This window comes from Schistocerca gregaria, chromosome 10 (genome assembly GCF_023897955.1).
Source record: "Schistocerca gregaria isolate iqSchGreg1 chromosome 10, iqSchGreg1.2, whole genome shotgun sequence".
Classification (NCBI taxonomy): Eukaryota; Metazoa; Arthropoda; class Insecta; order Orthoptera; family Acrididae; genus Schistocerca; species Schistocerca gregaria.
The window spans coordinates 49,914,601-49,935,480 of record NC_064929.1 but is presented as its reverse complement, the minus strand read 5'-3'; positions in this window follow the sequence as shown (position 1 = coordinate 49,935,480).

Genomic DNA, 20,880 nt, shown 5'->3' with positions numbered 1-20,880 from the left:
ATTTCTGTGTTTCATTAACACTCTGATAGTCCACGGATTACTGAATGCCTCCAGATGTGCATCGGAAACTACCACTGGTCTTCCAGGGAACGATCAAAGCGTAGAATGTTTGAGACATTACTAGCATGGAGGAAGGTGCACATGGTGACTGTTGTATTCAATCCCGATGCAATTTCTGTGGTTCATTAACACTTTGAAGGTCCACAGATTACAGAATGCATCCAGATGTGCATCGGAAACCACTACTGGTCTTCCAGGGAACGATCAAAGCGTAGACTGTTTGAGACATTACTCCCTTGGAGCAAAGTGCGCATTGCGACTGTTGTATTCAATCCCGATGGAATTTCTGTGTTTCATCAACACTCTGATAGTCCACAGATTACAGAATGCCATCAGATGTGCATCGGAAACTACTACTGGTCTTCCAGGGAATGATCAAATCGTAGACTGTTTGAGACATTACTCCCGTGGAGGAAAGTGCGCATGGTGACTGTTTTGTTCAATCCCGATGCAATTTCTGTGTTTCATCAACACTCTGATAGTCCACAGATTACAGAGTGCCTCAAGATGTGCATTGGAAACTACTACTGGTCTTCAAGGGAATGATCCAAACGTAGACTGTTTGAGACATAACTCCCGTGGAGTAAGGTGCGCATGTTGACTGTTGTACTCAATCCCGATGCAATTTCTGTGTTTCATCAACACTCTGATAGTCAGCAGGTTACAGAATGCCACCAGACGTGCATCGGATACTACTACTGGTCTTCCAGGGAACGATCAAAGCGTAGACTGTTTGAGACATTACTCCAATGGAGGAAGTGCGCATGGTGACTGTTGTATTCAATCCCGATGGAATTTCTGTGTTTCATCAACACTCTGATAGTCCACATATTACAGAATGGATGCAGATGTGCATCGGAAACTACCACTGGCCTTCCAGGGAATGATCAAATCGTAGACTGTTTGAGACATAACTCCAGTGGAGGAAAGTGCGCATGATGACTGTTGTATTCAATCCCGATGCAATTTCTGTGTTTCATCAACACTCTGATAGTCAGCAGGTTACAGAATGCCACCAGACGTGCATCGGAAACTACTACTGGTCTTCCAGGGAATGATCAAAACGTAGACTCTTAGAGACATTACTCCCATGGAAGAAAGTGCGCATGGTGACTGTTGTATTCAACCCGATGCAATTTCTGTGTTTCATTAAAACTCTGATAGTCCACAGATTACTGAATGCCTCCAGATGTGCATCGGAAACTACCACTGGTCTTCCACGGAACGATCAAAGCGTAGAATGTTTGAGACATTCCTAACATGGAGGAAGGTGCGCATGGTGACTGTTGTATTCAAACACGAAGCAATTTCTGTGTTTCATCAACACTCTGATTGTCCACAGATTACCGAATGCCTCCAGATGGGCTTCGGAAACTACTACTGGTCTTCCAGGGAACGATCGAAGCGTAGACTGTTTGAGTCATTACTCCCGTGGAGCAAAGTGCGCATGGTGACTGTTGTATTCAATCCCGATGCAATTTCTGTGTTCCATCAACACTCTGATAGTCCACAGATTACAGAATGCCACCAGATGTGCATCGGAAACTACTTCTGGTCTTCCAGGGAACGATCAAAGCGTAGACTGTTTGAGACACTACTCACATGGAGGAAAGTGTGCATGGCAACTGTATTATTCAATCCCGATGCAATTTATGTGTTACATCAACACTCTGATAGTCCACAGATTGCAGAATGCCTCCAGATGTGCATCGGAAACTACCACTGGTCTTCCAGGGAACGATCAAGGCGTAGAATATTTGAGACATTACTAACTAGGAGGAAAGTGCGCATGGTTACTGTTGCATTCAATTCCGATGCAATTTCTGTGTTTCATCAACACACTGATAGTCCACAGATTACAGAATACCTCCAGATGTGCATCGGAAACTACTACTGCTCTTCCAGGGAACGATCAAAGCGTAGACTGTTTGAGACGTTACTCCCATGGAGGAAAGTGCGCATAGTGACTGTTGTATTCAATCCCGATGCAATTTCTTTGTCTCATCAACACTCTGATTGTCCACAGTTTACAGAATGACTCCAGATGGGCTTCGGAAACTACTACTGGTCTTCCAGGGAACGATCAAAGCGTAGAATGTTTGAGACATTACTAACTAGGAGGAAAGTGCGCATTGTGACTGTTGCATTCAATCCCGATGCAATTTCTGTGTTTCATCAACACACTGATAGTCCACAGATTACAGAATGCCACCAGCTGTGCATCGGAAACTACTACTGGTCTTCCAGGGAACGGTCAAAGCGTAGACTGTTTGAGATATTACTCCCATGGATCAAAGTGCTCATGGTGACTGTTGTATTGAATTCCGATGGAATTTCTGTGTTTCATCAACACTCTGATAGTCCACATATTACAGAATGCCTGCAGATGTGCATCGGAAACTACCACTGGCCTTCCAGGGAATGATCAAATCGTAGACTGTTTGAGACATAACTCCCGTGGAGGAAAGTGCGCATGATGACTGTTGTATTCAATCCCGATGCAATTTCTGTGTTTCATCAACACTCTGATAGTCCACAGATTACAGAATGCCATCAGATGTGCATCGGAAACTACTACTGGTCTTCCAGGGAACGATTAAATCGTAGACTGTTTGAGACATTACTCCCGTGGAGGAAAGTGTGCATGGTGACTGTTTTATTCACTCCCGATGCAATTTCTGTGTTACATCAACACTCTGATAGTCCACAGATTACAGAGTGCCTCAAGATGTGCATCGGAAACTACTACTGGTCTTCCAGGGAATCATCAAAACGTGGACTCTTAGAGACATAACTCCCATGGAGGAAAGTGCGCATGGTGACGGTTGTATTCGATCCCGATGCAATTTCTGTGTTTCATTAACACTCTGATAGTCCACGGATTACTGAATGCCTCCAGATGTGCATCGGAAACTACCACTGGTCTTCCAGGGAACGATCAAAGCGTAGAATGTTTGAGACATTACTAGCATGGAGGAAGGTGCACATGGTGACTGTTGTATTCAATCCCGATGCAATTTCTGTGGTTCATTAACACTTTGAAGGTCCACAGATTACAGAATGCATCCAGATGTGCATCGGAAACCACTACTGGTCTTCCAGGGAACGATCAAAGCGTAGACTGTTTGAGACATTACTCCCTTGGAGCAAAGTGCGCATTGCGACTGTTGTATTCAATCCCGATGGAATTTCTGTGTTTCATCAACACTCTGATAGTCCACAGATTACAGAATGCCATCAGTTGTGCATCGGAAACTACTACTGGTCTTCCAGGGAATGATCAAATCGTAGACTGTTTGAGACATTACTCCCATGGAGGAAAGTGCGCATGGTGACTGTTGTATTCAATCCCGATGCAATTTCTGTATTTCATCATCAGTCTGATAGTCCACATGTTACAGAATGCCTGCAGATGTGCATCGGAAACTACCAGTGGCCTTCCAGGGAATGATCAAATCGTAGACTGTTTGAGACATAACCCCCGTGGAGGAAAGTGCGCATGATGACTGTTGTATTCAATCCCGATGCCATATCTGTGTTTCATCAACACTCTGATAGTCCGCAGGTTACAGAATGCCACCAGGCGTGCATCGGACACTACTACTGGTCTTCTGGGGAACGATTAAAGCGTAGACTGTTTGAGACATTACTCCCATGGAGGAAAGTGCGCATGGTGACTGTTGTATTCAATCCCGATGGAATTTCTGTGTTTCATCAACAGTCTGATAGTCCACATATTACAGAATGCCTGCAGAAGTGCATCGGAAACTACCACTGGCCTTCCAGGGAATGATCAAATCGTTGACTGTTTGAGACATAACCCCCGTGGAGGAAAGTGCGCATGATGAGTGTTGTATTCAATCCCGATGCCATTTCTGTGTTTCATCAACACTCTGATAGTCCACAGATGACAGAATGCCATCAGATGTGCATCAGAAACTACTACTGGTCTTCCAGGGAACGATCAAATCGTAGACTGTTTGAGACATTACTGCCGTGGAGGAAAGTGCGCATGGTGACTTTTTTATTCAATCCCGATGCAATTTCTGTGTTTCATCAACACTCTGATAGTCCACAGATTACAGAGTGCATCCAGATGTGCATCGGAAACCACTACTGGTCTTCCAGGGAACGATCAAAGCGTAGACTGTTTGAGAGATTACTCCTGTGGAGTTAAGTGAGCATTGTGACTGTTTTATTCAATTCCGATGTAATTTTTGTGTCTCATCAACACTCTGACAGCCCACAGATTACAGAATGCCTCCAGATGTGCATCGGAAATTATTTCTGGTCTTCCAGGAAACGATTAAAGCGTAAGCTGTTTGAGACATTACTCCCATGAAGGAAAGTGCGCATGGTGACTGTTGTATTCAATCCAGATGCAATTTCTTTGTTTCATCAACACTCTGATAGTCCACAGATTACAGAATGCCTCCAGATGTGCATCGGAAGCTACTACTGGTCTTCCCTGGAACTCAACGCGTAGACTGTTTGAGACATTACTCCCATGGAGGAAAGTGCGCATGGTGACTGTTGTATTCAATCACGAATCAATTTCTGTGTTTCATCAACACTCTGATTGTCCACAGATTACCGAATGCCTCCAGATGTGCATCGGAAACTACTACTGGTCTTCCAGGGAACGATCAAAGCGTAGACTGTTTGAGCCATTACTCCCATGGAGGAAAGTGCTCATGGTGACTGTTGTATTCAATCCCGATGCAATTTCTGTGCTTCATTAACACTCTGATAAACCACAGATTACTGAATGCCTCCAGATGTGCATCGGAAACTACCACTGGTCTTCCAGGGAACGATCAGAGCGTAGAATGTTTGAGACATTCCTAACATGGAGGAAGGTGCGCATGGTGACTGTTGTATTCAAACACGAAGCAATTTCTGTGTTTCATCAACACTCTGATTGTCCACAGATTACCGAATGCCTCCAGATGGGCTTCGGAAACTACTACTGGTCTTCCAGGGAACGATCAAAGCGTAGACTGTTTGAGTCATTACTCCCGTGGAGCAAAGTGCGCATGGTGACTGTTGTATTCAATCCCGATGCAATTTCTGTGTTCCATCAACACTCTGATAGTCCACAGATTACAGAATGCCACCAGATGTGCATCGGAAACTACTTCTGGTCTTCCAGGGAACGATCAAAGCGTAGACTGTTTGAGACACTACTCACATGGAGGAAAGTGTGCATGGCAACTGTATTATTCAATCCCGATGCAATTTATGTGTTACATCAACACTCTGATAGTCCACAGATTGCAGAATGCCTCCAGATGTGCATCGGAAACTACCACTGGTCTTCCAGGGAACGATCAAGGCGTAGAATATTTGAGACATTACTAACTAGGAGGAAAGTGCGCATGGTGACTGTTGCATTCAATCCCGATGCAATTTCTGTGTTTCATCAACACACTGATAGTCCACAGATTACAGAATACCTCCAGATGTGCATCGGAAACTACTACTGCTCTTCCAGGGAACGATCAAAGCGTAGACTGTTTGAGACGTTACTCCCATGGAGGAAAGTGCGCATAGTGACGGTTGTATTCAATCCCGATGCAATTTCTTTGTCTCATCAACACTCTGATTGTCCACAGTTTACAGAATGACTCCAGATGGGCTTCGGAAACTACTACTGGTCTTCCAGGGAACGATCAAAGCGTAGAATGTTTGAGACATTACTAACTAGGAGGAAAGTGCGCATTGTGACTGTTGCATTCAATCCCGATGCAATTTCTGTGTTTCATCAACACACTGATAGTCCACAGATTACAGAATGCCACCAGCTGTGCATCGGAAACTACTACTGGTCTTCCAGGGGACGGTCAAAGCGTAGACTGTTTGAGATATTACTCCCATGGATCAAAGTGCTCAATGGTGACTGTTGTATTGAATTCCGATGGAATTTCTGTGTTTCATCAACACTCTGATAGTCCACATATTACAGAATGCCTGCAGATGTGCATCGGAAACTACCACTGGCCTTCCAGGGAATGATCAAATCGTAGACTGTTTGAGACATAACCCCCGTGGAGGAAAGTGCGCATGATGACTGTTGTATTCAATCCCGATGCAATTTCTGTGTTTCATCAACACTCTGATAGTCCACAGATTACAGAATGCCATCAGATGTGCATCGGAAACTACTACTGGTCTTCCAGGGAACGATTAAATCGTAGACTGTTTGAGACATTACTCCCGTGGAGGAAAGTGTGCATGGTGACTGTTTTATTCACTCCCGATGCAATTTCTGTGTTACATCAACACTCTGATAGTCCACAGATTACAGAGTGCCTCAAGATGTGCATCGGAAACTACTACTGGTCTTCCAGGGAATGATCAAAACGTGGACTCTTAGAGACATAACTCCCATGGAGGAAAGTGCGCATGGTGACGGTTGTATTCGATCCCGATGCAATTTCTGTGTTTCATTAACACTCTGATAGTCCACGGATTACTGAACGCCTCCAGATGTGCATCGGAAACTACCACTGGTCTTCCAGGGAACGATCAAAGTTTAGAATGTGTGAGACATTACTAGCATGGAGGAAGGTGCACATGGTGACTGTTGTATTCAATCCCGATGCAATATCTGTGGTTCATTAACACTTTGAAGGTCCACAGATTACAGAATGCATCCAGATGTGCATCGGAAACCACTACTGGTCTTCCAGGGAACGATCAAAGCGTAGACTGTTTGAGACATTACTCCCTTGGAGCAAAGTGCGCATTGCGACTGTTGTATTCAATCCCGATGGAATTTCTGTGTTTCATCAACACTCTGATAGTCCACAGATTACAGAATGCCATCAGTTGTGCATCGGAAACTACTACTGGTCTTCCAGGGAATGATCAAATCGTAGACTGTTTGAGACATTACTCCCATGGAGGAAAGTGCGCATGGTGACTGTTTTATTCAATCCCGATGCAATTTCTGTATTTCATCAACAGTCTGATAGTCCACATGTTACAGAATGCCTGCAGATGTGCATCGGAAACTACCAGTGGCCTTCCAGGGAATGATCAAATCGTAGACTGTTTGAGACATAACCCCCGTGGAGGAAAGTGCGCATGATGAATGTTGTATTCAATCCCGATGCCATATCTGTGTTTCATCAACACTCTGATAGTCCGCAGGTTACAGAATGCCACCAGGCGTGCATCGGACACTACTACTGGTCTTCTGGGGAACGATTAAAGCGTAGACTGTTTGAGACATTACTCCCATGGAGGAAAGTGCGCATGGTGACTGTTGTATTCAATCCCGATGGAATTTCTGTGTTTCATCAACAGTCTGATAGTCCACATATTACAGAATGCCTGCAGATGTGCATCGGAAACTACCACTGGCCTTCCAGGGAATGATCAAATCGTTGACTGTTTGAGACATAACCCCCGTGGAGGAAAGTGCGCATGATGAGTGTTGTATTCAATCCCGATGCCATTTCTGTGTTTCATCAACACTCTGATAGTCCACAGATGACAGAATGCCATCAGATGTGCATCAGAAACTACTACTGGTCTTCCAGGGAACGATCAAATCGTAGACTGTTTGAGACATTACTGCCCTGGAGGAAAGTGCGCATGGTGACTTTTTTATTCAATCCCGATGCAATTTCTGTGTTTCATCAACACTCTGATAGTCCACAGATTACAGAGTGCATCCAGATGTGCATCGGAAACCACTACTGGTCTTCCAGGGAACGATCAAAGCGTAGACTGTTTGAGAGATTACTCCTGTGGAGGTAAGTGAGCATTGTGACTGTTTTATTCAATTCCGATGTAATTTTTGTGTCTCATCAACACTCTGACAGCCCACAGATTACAGAATGCCTCCAGATGTGCATCGGAAATTATTTCTGGTCTTCCAGGAAACGATTAAAGCGTAAGCTGTTTGAGACATTACTCCCATGAAGGAAAGTGCGCATGGTGACTGTTGTATTCAATCCCGATGCAATTTCTTTGTTTCATCAACACTCTGATAGTCCACAGATTACAGAATGCCTCCAGATGTGCATCGGAAACTACTACTGGTCTTCCCTGGAACTCAACGCGTAGACTGTTTGAGACATTACTCCCATGGAGGAAAGTGCGCATGGTGACTGTTGTATTCAATCACGAAGCAATTTCTGTGTTTCATCAACACTCTGATTGTCCACAGATTACCGAATGCCTCCAGATGTGCATCGGAAACTACTACTGGTCTTCCAGGGAACGATCAAAGCGTAGACTGTTTGAGCCATTACTCCCATGGAGGAAAGTGCTCATGGTGACTGTTGTATTCAATCCCGATGCAATTTCTGTGCTTCATTAACACTCTGATAAACCACAGATTACTGAATGCCTCCAGATGTGCATCGGAAACTACCACTGGTCTTCCAGGGAACGATCAGAGCGTAGAATGTTTGAGACATTACTAACATGGAGGAAGGTGCGCATGGTGACTGGTGTATTAAATCACGATGCAATTTCTGTGTTTCATCAACACTCTGATTGTCCACAGATTACAGAATAACTCCAGATGGGCTTCGGAAACTACTACTGGTCTTCCAGGGAACGACCAAAGCGTAGACTGTTTGAGGCGTTACTCCCATGGAGGAAAGTGCGCATGGTGACTGTTGTATTCAATCCCGATGCAATTTCTGTATTTCATCATCAGTCTGATAGTCCACATGTTACAGAATGCCTGCAGATGTGCATCGGAAACTACCAGTGGCCTTCCAGGGAATGATCAAATCGTAGACTGTTTGAGACATAACCCCCGTGGAGGAAAGTGCGCATGATGACTGTTGTATTCAATCCCGATGCCATATCTGTGTTTCATCAACACTCTGATAGTCCGCAGGTAACAGAATGCCACCAGACGTGCATCGGACACTACTACTGGTCTTCTGGGGAACGATTAAAGCGTAGACTGTTTGAGACATTACTCCCATGGAGGAAAGTGCGCATGGTGACTGTTGTATTCAATCCCGATGGAATTTCTGTGTTTCATCAACAGTCTGATAGTCCTCATATTACAGAATGCCTGCAGATGTGCATCGGAAACTACCACTGGCCTTCCAGGGAATGATCAAATCGTTGACTGTTTGAGACATAACCCCCGTGCTGGAAAGTGCGCATGGTGACTGTTGTATTCAATCCCGATGCAATTTCTGTCTTTCATCAACACTCTGACAGCCCACAGATTAAAGAATGCCTCCAGATGTGCATCGGAAATTATTTCTGGTCTTCCAGGAATCGATTAAAGCGTAAGCTGTTTGAGACATTACTCCCATGAAGGAAAGTGCGCATGGTGACTGTTGCATTCAATCCCGATGCAATTTCTTTGTTTCATCAACACTCTGATAGTCCACAGATTACAGAATGGCTCCAGATGTGCATCGGAAACTACTACTGGTCTTCCCTGGAACTCAACGCGTAGACTGTTTGAGACATTACTCCCATGGAGGAAAGTGCGCATGGTGACTGTTGTATTCAATCACGAAGCAATTTCTGTGTTTCGTCAACACTCTGATTGTCCACAGATTACCGAATGCCTCCAGATGGGCTTCGGAAACTACTACTGGTCTTCCAGGAAACGATCAAGGCGTAGACTGTTTGAGGCATTACTCCCGTGGAGCAAAGTGCGCATGGTGACTGTTGTATTCAATCCCGATGCAATTTCTGTGTTTCATCAACACTTTGAAGGTCCACAGATAACAGAATGCCTCCAGATGTGCATCGGAAACTACTACTGGTCTTCCAGGGAACGATCAAAGCGTAGACTGTTTGAGCCATTACTCCCATGGAGGAAAGTGCTCATGGTGACTGTTGTATTCAATCCCGATGCAATTTCTGTGCTTCATTAACACTCTGATAAACCACAGATTACTGAATGCCTCCAGATGTGCATCGGAAACTACCACTGGTCTTCCAGGGAACGATCAGAGCGTAGAATGTTTGAGACATTACTAACATGGAGGAAGGTGCGCATGGTGACTGGTGTATTAAATCACTATGCAATTTCTGTGTTTCATCAACACTCTGATTGTCCACAGATTACAGAATAACTCCAGATGGGCTTCGGAAACTACTACTGGTCTTCCAGGGAACGACCAAAGCGTAGACTGTTTGAGGCGTTACTCCCATGGAGGAAAGTGCGCATGGTGACTGTTGTATTCAATCCCGATGCAATTTCTGTGCTTCATCAACACTCTGATAGTCCACAGATTACAGAATGCCTCCAGATATGCATCGGAAACTACCACTGGTCTTTCAGGGAACGATCAAGGCGTAGAATATTTGAGACATTTCTAACATGGAAGAAAGTGCGCATGGTGACTGTTGTATTCAATCCCGATGCAATTTCTGTGGTTCATCAACACTTTGAAGGTCCACAGATTACAGAATGCATCCAGATGTGCATCGGAAACCACTACTGGTCTTCCAGGGAACGATCAAAGCGTAGACTGTTTGAGACATTACTCCCGTGGAGCAAAGTGCGCTTTGTGAGTGTTGTATTCAATCCCGATGTAATTTCTGTGTCTCATCAACACACTGATTGTCCACAGATTACAGAATGACTCCAGATGGGCTTCAGAAACTACTACTGGTCTTCCAGGGAACGATCAAAGCGTAGACTGTTTGAGACATTACTCCCTTGGAGGAAGGTGCGCATGTTGACTGTTGTATTCAATCCCGATGCAATTTCTGTGTTTCATCAACACTCTGATAGTCCACAGGTTACAGATTGCCACCAGACGTGCATCGGAAACTACTACTGGTCTTCCAGGGAACGATTTAAGCGTAGACTGTTTGAGACATTACTCCCATGGAGGCAAGTGCGCATGGTGACTGTTGTATTCAATCCCGATGGAATTTCTGTGTTTCATCAACAGTCTGATAGTCCACATATTACAGAATGCCTGCAGATGTGCATCGGAAACTACCACTGGCATTCAAGGGAATGATCAAATCGTAGACTGTTTGAGACATAACCCCCGTGGAGGAAAGTGCGCATGATGACTGTTGTATTCAATCCCGATGCCATTTCTGTGTTTCATCAACACTCTGATAGTCCACAGATTACAGATTGCCATCAGATGTGCATCGGAAACTACTACTGGTCTTCCAGGGAATGATCAAAACGTAGACTGTTTGAGACATAACTCCCGTGGAGGAAAGTGCGCATGATGACTGTTGTATTCAATCCCGATGCAATTTCTGTATTTCATCAACACTCTGATAGTCCACAGATTACAGATTGCATCCAGATGTGCATCGGAAACCACTACTGGTCTTCCAGGGAACGATCAAAGCGTAGACTGTTTGAGACATTACTCCTGTGGAGGAAAGTGCGCATGGTGACTGTTTTATTCAATCCCGATGCAATTTCTGTGTTTCATCAACACTCTGATAGTCCACAGATTACAGAATGCCATCAGATGTGCATCGGAAACTACTACTGGTCTTCCAGGGAACGATCAAATCGTAGACTGTTTGAGACATTACTCCCATTGAGGAAAGTGCGCATGGTGACTGTTGTATTCAATCCCAATGCAATTTCTGTGTTTCATCAACACTCTGATAGTCCACAGATTACAGAGTGCATCCAGATGTGCATCGGAAACCACTACTGGTCTTCCAGGTAACGATCAAATCGTAGACTGTTTGAGACATTACTCCTGTGGAGGAAAGTGCGCATTGTGACTGTTTTATTCAATCCCGATGCAATTTCTGTGTTTCATCAACACCCTGATAGTCCACAGATTACAGAGTGCATCCAGATGTCCATCGGAAACCACTACTGGTCTTCCAGAGAACGATCAAAGCGTAGACTGTTTGAGAGATTACTCCTGTGGAGGAAAGTGAGCATTGTGACTGTTTTATTCAATTCCGATGTAATTTCTGTGTCTCATCAACACTCTGATTAACCACAGATTACAGAATTACTCGAGATGGGCTTCGGAAACAACTACTGGTCTTCCAGGGAACGATCAAAGCGTAGACTGTTTGAGACATTACTCCCATGGAGTAAGGTGCGCATGTTGACTGTTGTATTCAATCCCGATGCAATTTCTGTGTTTCATCAACACTCTGATAGTCCGCAGGTTACAGAATGTCACCAGACGTGCATCGGAAACTACTACTGGTCTTCCAGGGAACGATCAAATCGTAGACTGTTTGAGACATTACTCCCATGGAGGAAAGTGCGCATGGTGACTGTTGTATTCAATCCCGATGGAATTTCTGTGTTTCATCAACACTCTGATAGTCCACATATTACAGAATGCCTGCAGATGAGCATCGGAAACTACCACTGGCCTTCCAGGGAATGATCAAATCGTAGACTGTTTGAGACATAACTCCCGTGGAGGAAAGTGCGCATGGTGACTGTTTTATTCAATGCCGATGCAATTTCTGTGTTTCATCAACACTCTGTTAGTCCACAGATTACAGAGTGCCTCAAGCTGTGCATCGGAAACTACTACTGGTCTTCCAGGGAATGATCAAAACGTAGACTCTTAGAGACATTACTCCCATGGAGGAAAGTGCGCATGGTGACTGTTGTATTCAACCCCGATGCAATTTCTGTGTTTCATTAACACTCTGATAGTCCACAGATTACAGAATGCCACCAGTTGTGCATCGGAAACCACTACTGATCTTCCAGAGAACGATCAAAGCGTAGATGTTTGAGACATTACTCCCATGGATTAAAGTGTGGATGGTGACTGTTGTATCCAATCAGGATGCAATTTCTGGGTTTCATCAACACTCTGATAGTCCACAGATTACAGAATGCCAAAAGATGTGCATCGGAAACTACTTCTGGTCTTCCAGGGAACGATCAAATGCGTAGACTGTTTAAGACACTACTCCCATGGAGGAAAGAGCGCATGGTGACTGTGTATTCAATCCCGAAACAATTTCTGTGTTTCATCAACACTCTGACAGCCCACAGATTACAGAATGCCTAAAGATGTGCATCGGAAATTATTTCCGGTCTTCCAGGAAACGATTAAAGCGTAAGCTGTATGAGACATTACTCCCATGGAGGAAAGTGCGCATGGTGACTGTTGTATTCAATCCCGATGCAATTTCTGTGTTTCATCAACACTCTGATAGTCCACAGATTACAGAATGGCTCCAGATGTGCATCGGAAACTACTACTGGTCTTCCCTGGAACTCAACGCGTAGACTGTTTGAGACATTACTCCCATGGAGGAAAGTGCGCATGGTGACTGTTGTATTCAATCACGAAGCAATTTCTGTGTTTCATCAACACTCTGATTGTCCACAGATTACCGAATGCCTCCAGATGGGCTTCGGAAACTACTACTGGTCTTCCAGGGAACGATCAAAGCGTAGACTGTTTGAGGCATTACTCCCGTGGAGCAAAGTGCGCATGGTGACTGTTGTATTCAATTCCGATGCAATTTCTGTATTTCATCAACAGTCTGATTGTCCACACATTACAGAATGACTCTAGATGGGCTTCGGAAACTACTACTGGTCTTCCAGGGAACGATTAAAGCGTAAACTCTCTGAGACGTTACTCCCATGGAGGAAAGTGCGCATGGTGACTGTTGTATTCAATCCCGATGCAATTTCTGTGTTTCATCAACACTTTGAAGGTCCACAGATTACAGAATGCCTCCAGATGTGCATCGGAAACTACTACTGGTCTTCCAGGGAACGATCAAAGCGTAGACTGTTTGAGCCATTACTCCCATGGAGGAAAGTGCTAATGGTGACTGTTGTATTCAATCCCGATGCAATTTCTGTGCTTCATTAACACTCTGATAAACCACAGATTACTGAATGACTCTAGATGTGCATCGGAAACTACCACTGGTCTTCCAGGGAACGATCAGAGCGTAGAATGTTTGAGACATTACTAACATGGAGGAAGGTGCGCATGGTGACTGGTGTATTAAATCACGATGCAATTTCTGTGTTTCATCAACACTCTGAATGTCCACAGATTACAGAATAACTCCAGATGGGCTTCGGAAACTACTACTGGTCTTCCAGGGAACGACCAAAGCGTAGACTGTTTGAGGCGTTACTCCCATGGAGGAAAGTGCGCATGGTGACTGTTGTATTCAATCCCGATGCAATTTCTGTGCTTCATCAACACTCTGATAGTCCACAGATTACAGAATGCCTCCAGATATGCATCGGAAACTACCACTGGTCTTTCAGGGAACGATCAAGGCGTAGAATATTTGAGACATTTCTAACATGGAAGAAAGTGCGCATGGTGACTGTTGTATTCAATCCCGATGCAATTTCTGTGGTTCATCAACACTTTGAAGGTCCACAGATTACAGAATGCATCCAGATGTGCATCGGAAACCACTACTGGTCTTCCAAGGAACGATCAAAGCGTAGACTGTTTGAGACATTACTCCCGTGGAGCAAAGTGCGCATTGTGAGTGTTGTATTCAATCCCGATGTAATTTCTGTGTCTCATCAACACACTGATTGTCCACAGATTACAGAATGACTCCAGATGGGCTTCAGAAACTACTACTGGTCTTCCAGGGAACGATCAAAGCGTAGACTGTTTGAGACATAACTCCCGTGGAGGAAAGTGCGCATGATGACTGTTGTATTCAATCCCGATGCAATTTCTGTATTTCATCAACACTCTGATAGTCCACAGATTACAGATTGCATCCAGATGTGCATCGGAAACCACTACTGGTCTTCCAGGGAACGATCAAAGCGTAGACTGTTTGAGACATTACTCCTGTGGAGGAAAGTGCGCATGGTGACTGTTTTATTCAATCCCGATGCAATTTCTGTGTTTCATCAACACTCTGATAGTCCACAGATTACAGAATGCCATCAGATGTGCATCGGAAACTACTACTGGTCTTCCAGGGAACGATCAAATCGTAGACTGTTTGAGACATTACTCCCGTGGAGGAAAGTGCGCATGGTGACTTTTTTATTCAATCCCGATGCAACTTCTGTGTTTCATCAACACTCTGATAGTCCACAGATTACAGGGTGCATCCAGATGTGCATCGGAAACCACTACTGGTCTTCCAGGGAACGATCAAATCGTAGACTGTTTGAGACATTACTCCTGTGCAGGAAAGTGCGCATTGTGACTGTTTTATTCAATCCCGATGCAATTTCTGTGTTTCATCAACACCCTGATAGTCCACAGATTACAGAGTGCATCCAGATGTGCATCTGAAACCACTACTGGTCTTCCAGGGAACGATCAAAGCGTAGACTGTTTGAGAGATTACTCCTGTGGAGGAAAGTGAGCATTGTGACTGTTTTATTCAATTCCGATGTAATTTCTGTGTCTCATCAACACTCTGATTGTCCACAGATTACAGAATTACTCCAGATGGGCTTCGGAAACCACTACTGGTCTTCCAGGGAACGATCAAAGCGTAGACTGTTTGAGACATTACTCCCATGGAGTAAGGTGCGCATGTTGACTGTTGTATTCAATCCCGATGCAATTTCTGTGTTTCATCAACACTCTGATAGTCCGCAGGTTACAGAATGTCACCAGACGTGCATCGGAAACTACTACTGGTCTTCCAGGGAACGATCAAAGCGTAGACTGTTTGAGACATTACTCCCATGGAGGAAAGTGCGCATGGTGACTGTTGTATTCAATCCCGATGGAATTTCTGTGTTTCATCAACACTCTGATAGTCCACATATTACAGAATGCCTGCAGATGAGCATCGGAAACTACCAATGGCCTTCCAGGGAATGATCAAATCGTAGACTGTTTGAGACATAACTCCCGTGGAGGAAAGTGCGCATGGTGACTGTTTTATTCAATGCCGATGCAATTTCTGTGTTTCATCAACACTCTGTTAGTCCACAGATTACAGAGTGCCTCAAGCTGTGCATCGGAAACTACTACTGGTCTTCCAGGGAATGATCAAAACGTAGACTCTTAGAGACATTACTCCCATGGAGGAAAGTGCGCATGGTGACTGTTGTATTCAACCCCGATGCAATTTCTGTGTTTCATTAACACTCTGATAGTCCACAGATTACAGAATGCCACCAGTTGTGCATCGGAAACCACTACTGATCTTCCAGAGAACGATCAAAGCGTAGATGTTTGAGACATTACTCCCATGGATTAAAGTGTGGATGGTGACTGTTGTATCCAATCAGGATGCAATTTCTGGGTTTCATCAACACTCTGATAGTCCACAGATTACAGAATGCCAAAAGATGTGCATCGGAAACTACTTCTGGTCTTCCAGGGAACGATCAAATGCGTAGACTGTTTAAGACACTACTCCCATGGAGGAAAGAGCGCATGGTGACTGTGTATTCAATCCCGAAACAATTTCTGTGTTTCATCAACACTCTGACAGCCCACAGATTACAGAATGCCTAAAGATGTGCATCGGAAATTATTTCCGGTCTTCCAGGAAACGGTTAAAGCGTAAGCTGTTTGAGACATTACTCCCATGGAGGAAAGTGCGCATGGTGACTGTTGTATTCAATCCCGATGCAATTTCTGTGTTTCATCAACACTCTGATAGTCCACAGATTACAGAATGGCTCCAGATGTGCATCGGAAACTACTACTGGTCTTCCCTGGAACTCAACGCGTAGACTGTTTGAGACATTACTCCCATGGAGGAAAGTGCGCATGGTGAATGTTGTATTCAATCACGAAGCATTTTCTGTGTTTCATCAACACTCTGATTGTCCACAGATTACCGAATGCCTCCAGATGGGCTTCGGAAACTACTACTGGTCTTCCAGGGAACGATCAAAGCGTAGACTGTTTGAGGCATTACTCCCGTGGAGCAAAGTGCGCATGGTGACTGTTGTATTCAATTCCGATGCAATTTCTGTATTTCATCAACAGTCTGATTGTCCACACATTACAGAATGACTCTAGATGGGCTTCGGAAACTACTACTGGTCTTCCAGGGAACGATTAAAGCGTAAACTCTTTGACACGTTACGCCCATGGAGGAAAGTGCGCATGGTGACTGTTGTATTCAATCCCGATGCAATTTCTGTGTTTCATCAACACTTTGAAGGTCCACAGATTACAGAATGCCTCCAGATGTGCATCGGAAACTACTACTGGTCTTCCAGGGAACGATCAAAGCGTAGACTGTTTGAGCCATTACTCCCATGGAGGAAAGTGCTAATGGTGACTGTTGTATTCAATCCCGATGCAATTTCTGTGCTTCATTAACACTCTGATAAACCACAGATTACTGAATGCCTCTAGATGTGCATCGGAAACTACCACTGGTCTTCCAGGGAACGATCAGAGCGTAGAATGTTTGAGACATTACTAACATGGAGGAAGGTGCGCATGGTGACTGGTGTATTAAATAACGATGCAATTTCTGTGTTTCATCAACACTCTGATTGTCCACAGATTACAGAATAACTCCAGATGGGCTTCGGAAACTACTACTGGTCTTCCAGGGAACGACCAAAGCGTAGACTGTTTGAGGCGTTACTCCCATGGAGGAAAGTGCGCATGGTGACTGTTGTATTCAATCCCGATGCAATTTCTTTGCTTCATCAACACTCTGATAGTCCACAGATTACAGAATGCCTCCAGATATGCATCGGAAACTACCACTGGTCTTTCTGGGAACGATCAAGGCGTAGAATATTTGAGACATTTCTAACATGGAAGAAAGTGTGCATGGTGACTGTTGTATTCAATCCCGATGCAATTTCTGTGGTTCATCAACACTTTGAAGGTCCACAGATTACAGAATGCATCCAGATGTGCATCGGAAACCACTACTGGTCTTCCAGGGAATGATCAATTCGTAGACTGTTTGAGACATAACTCCCGTGGAGGAAAGTGCGCATGGTGACTGTTTTATTCAATGCCGATGCAATTTCTGTGTTTCATCAACACTCTGTTAGTCCACAGATTACAGAGTGCCTCAAGCTGTGCATCGGAAACTACTACTGGTCTTCCAGGGAATGATCAAAACGTAGACTCTTAGAGACATTACTCCCATGGAGGAAAGTGCGCATGGTGACTGTTGTATTCAACCCCGATGCAATTTCTGTGTTTCATTAACACTCTGATAGTCCACAGATTACAGAATGCCACCAGTTGTGCATCGGAAACCACTACTGATCTTCCAGAGAACGATCAAAGCGTAGATGTTTGAGACATTACTCCCATGGATTAAAGTGTGGATGGTGACTGTTGTATCCAATCAGGATGCAATTTCTGGGTTTCATCAACACTCTGATAGTCCACAGATTACAGAATGCCAAAAGATGTGCATCGGAAACTACTTCTGGTCTTCCAGGGAACGATCAAATGCGTAGACTGTTTAAGACACTACTCCCATGGAGGAAAGAGCGCATGGTGACTGTGTATTCAATCCCGAAACAATTTCTGTGTTTCATCAACACTCTGACAGCCCACAGATTACAGAATGCCTAAAGATGTGCATCGGAAATTATTTCCGGTCTTCCAGGAAACGGTTAAAGCGTAAGCTGTTTGAGACATTACTCCCATGGAGGAAAGTGCGCATGGTGACTGTTGTATTCAATCCCGATGCAATTTCTGTGTTTCATCAACACTCTGATAGTCCACAGATTACAGAATGGCTCCAGATGTGCATCGGAAACTACTACTGGTCTTCCCTGGAACTCAACGCGTAGACTGTTTGAGACATTACTCCCATGGAGGAAAGTGCGCATGGTGAATGTTGTATTCAATCACGAAGCAATTTCTGTGTTTCATCAACACTCTGATTGTCCACAGATTACCGAATGCCTCCAGATGGGCTTCGGAAACTACTACTGGTCTTCCAGGGAACGATCAAAGCGTAGACTGTTTGAGGCATTACTCCCGTGGAGCAAAGTGCGCATGGTGACTGTTGTATTCAATTCCGATGCAATTTCTGTATTTCATCAACAGTCTGATTGTCCACACATTACAGAATGACTCTAGATGGGCTTCGGAAACTACTACTGGTCTTCCAGGGAACGATTAAAGCGTAAACTCTTTGAGACGTTACGCCCATGGAGGAAAGTGCGCATGGTGACTGTTGTATTCAATCCCGATGCAATTTCTGTGTTTCATCAACACTTTGAAGGTCCACAGATTACAGAATGCCTCCAGATGTGCATCGGAAACTACTACTGGTCTTCCAGGGAACGATCAAAGCGTAGACTGTTTGAGCCATTACTCCCATGGAGGAAAGTGCTAATGGTGACTGTTGTATTCAATCCCGATGCAATTTCTGTGCTTCATTAACACTCTGATAAACCACAGATTACTGAATGCCTCTAGATGTGCATCGGAAACTACCACTGGTCTTCCAGGGAACGATCAGAGCGTAGAATGTTTGAGACATTACTAACATGGAGGAAGGTGCGCATGGTGACTGGTGTATTAAATAACGATGCAATTTCTGTGTTTCATCATCACTCTGATTGTCCACAGATTACAGAATAACTCCAGATGGGCTTCGGAAACTACTACTGGTCTTCCAGGGAACGACCAAAGCGTAGACTGTTTGAGGCGTTACTCCCATGGAGGAAAGTGCGCATGGTGACTGTTGTATTCAATCCCGATGCAATTTCTTTGCTTCATCAACACTCTGATAGTCCACAGATTACAGAATGCCTCCAGATATGCATCGGAAACTACCACTGGTCTTTCTGGGAACGATCAAGGCGTAGAATATTTGAGACATTTCTAACATGGAAGAAAGTGCGCATGGTGACTGTTGTATTCAATCCCGATGCAATTTCTGTGGTTCATCAACACTTTGAAGGTCCACAGATTACAGAATGCATCCAGATGTGCATCGGAAACCACTACTGGTCTTCCAGGGAATGATCAATTCGTAGACTGTTTGAGACATTACTCCCGTGGAGGAAAGTGCGCATGGTGACTGTTTTATTCAATCCCGATGCAATTTCTGTGTTTCATCAACACTCTGATAGTCCACAGATTACAGAGTGCCTCAAGATGTGCATCGGAAACTACTACTGGTCTTCCAGGGAATGATCAAAACGTAGACTGTTTGAGACATAACTCCCGTGGAGGAAAGTGCGCATGATGACTGTTGTATTCAATCCCGATGCAATTTCTGTATTTCATCAACACTCTGATAGTCCACAGATTACAGATTGCATCCAGATGTGCATCGGAAGCCACTACTTGTCTTCCAGGGAACGATCAAAGCGTAGACTGTTTGAGACATTAATCCTGTGGAGGAAAGTGCGCATGGTGACTGTTTTATTCAATCCCGATGCAATTTCTGTGTTTCATCAACACTCTGATAGTCCACAGATTACACAATGCCATCAGATGTGCATCGGAAACTACTACTGGTCTTCCAGGGAACGATCAAATCGTAGACTGTTTGAGACATTACTCCCGTGGAGGAAAGTGCGCATGGTGACTTTTTTATTCAATACCGATGCAACTTCTGTGTTTCATCAACACTCTGAAAGTCCACAGATTACAGAGTGCCTCAAGATGTGCATCGGAAACTACTACTGGTCTTCCAGGGAATGATCAAAACGTAGACTCTTAGAGACATTACTCCCATGGAGGAAAGGGCGCATGGTGACTGTTGTATTCAATCCCGATGGAATTTCTGTGTTTCATCAACACTCTGATAGTCCACAGATTACAGAGTGCCTCAAGATGTGCATCGGAAACTACTACTGGTCTTCCAGGGAATGATCAAAACGTAGACTCTTAGAGACATTACTCCCATGGAGGAAAGTGCGCATGGTGACTGTTGTATTCAATCCCGATGCAAATTCTGTGTTTCGTCAACAATCTGATAGTCCGC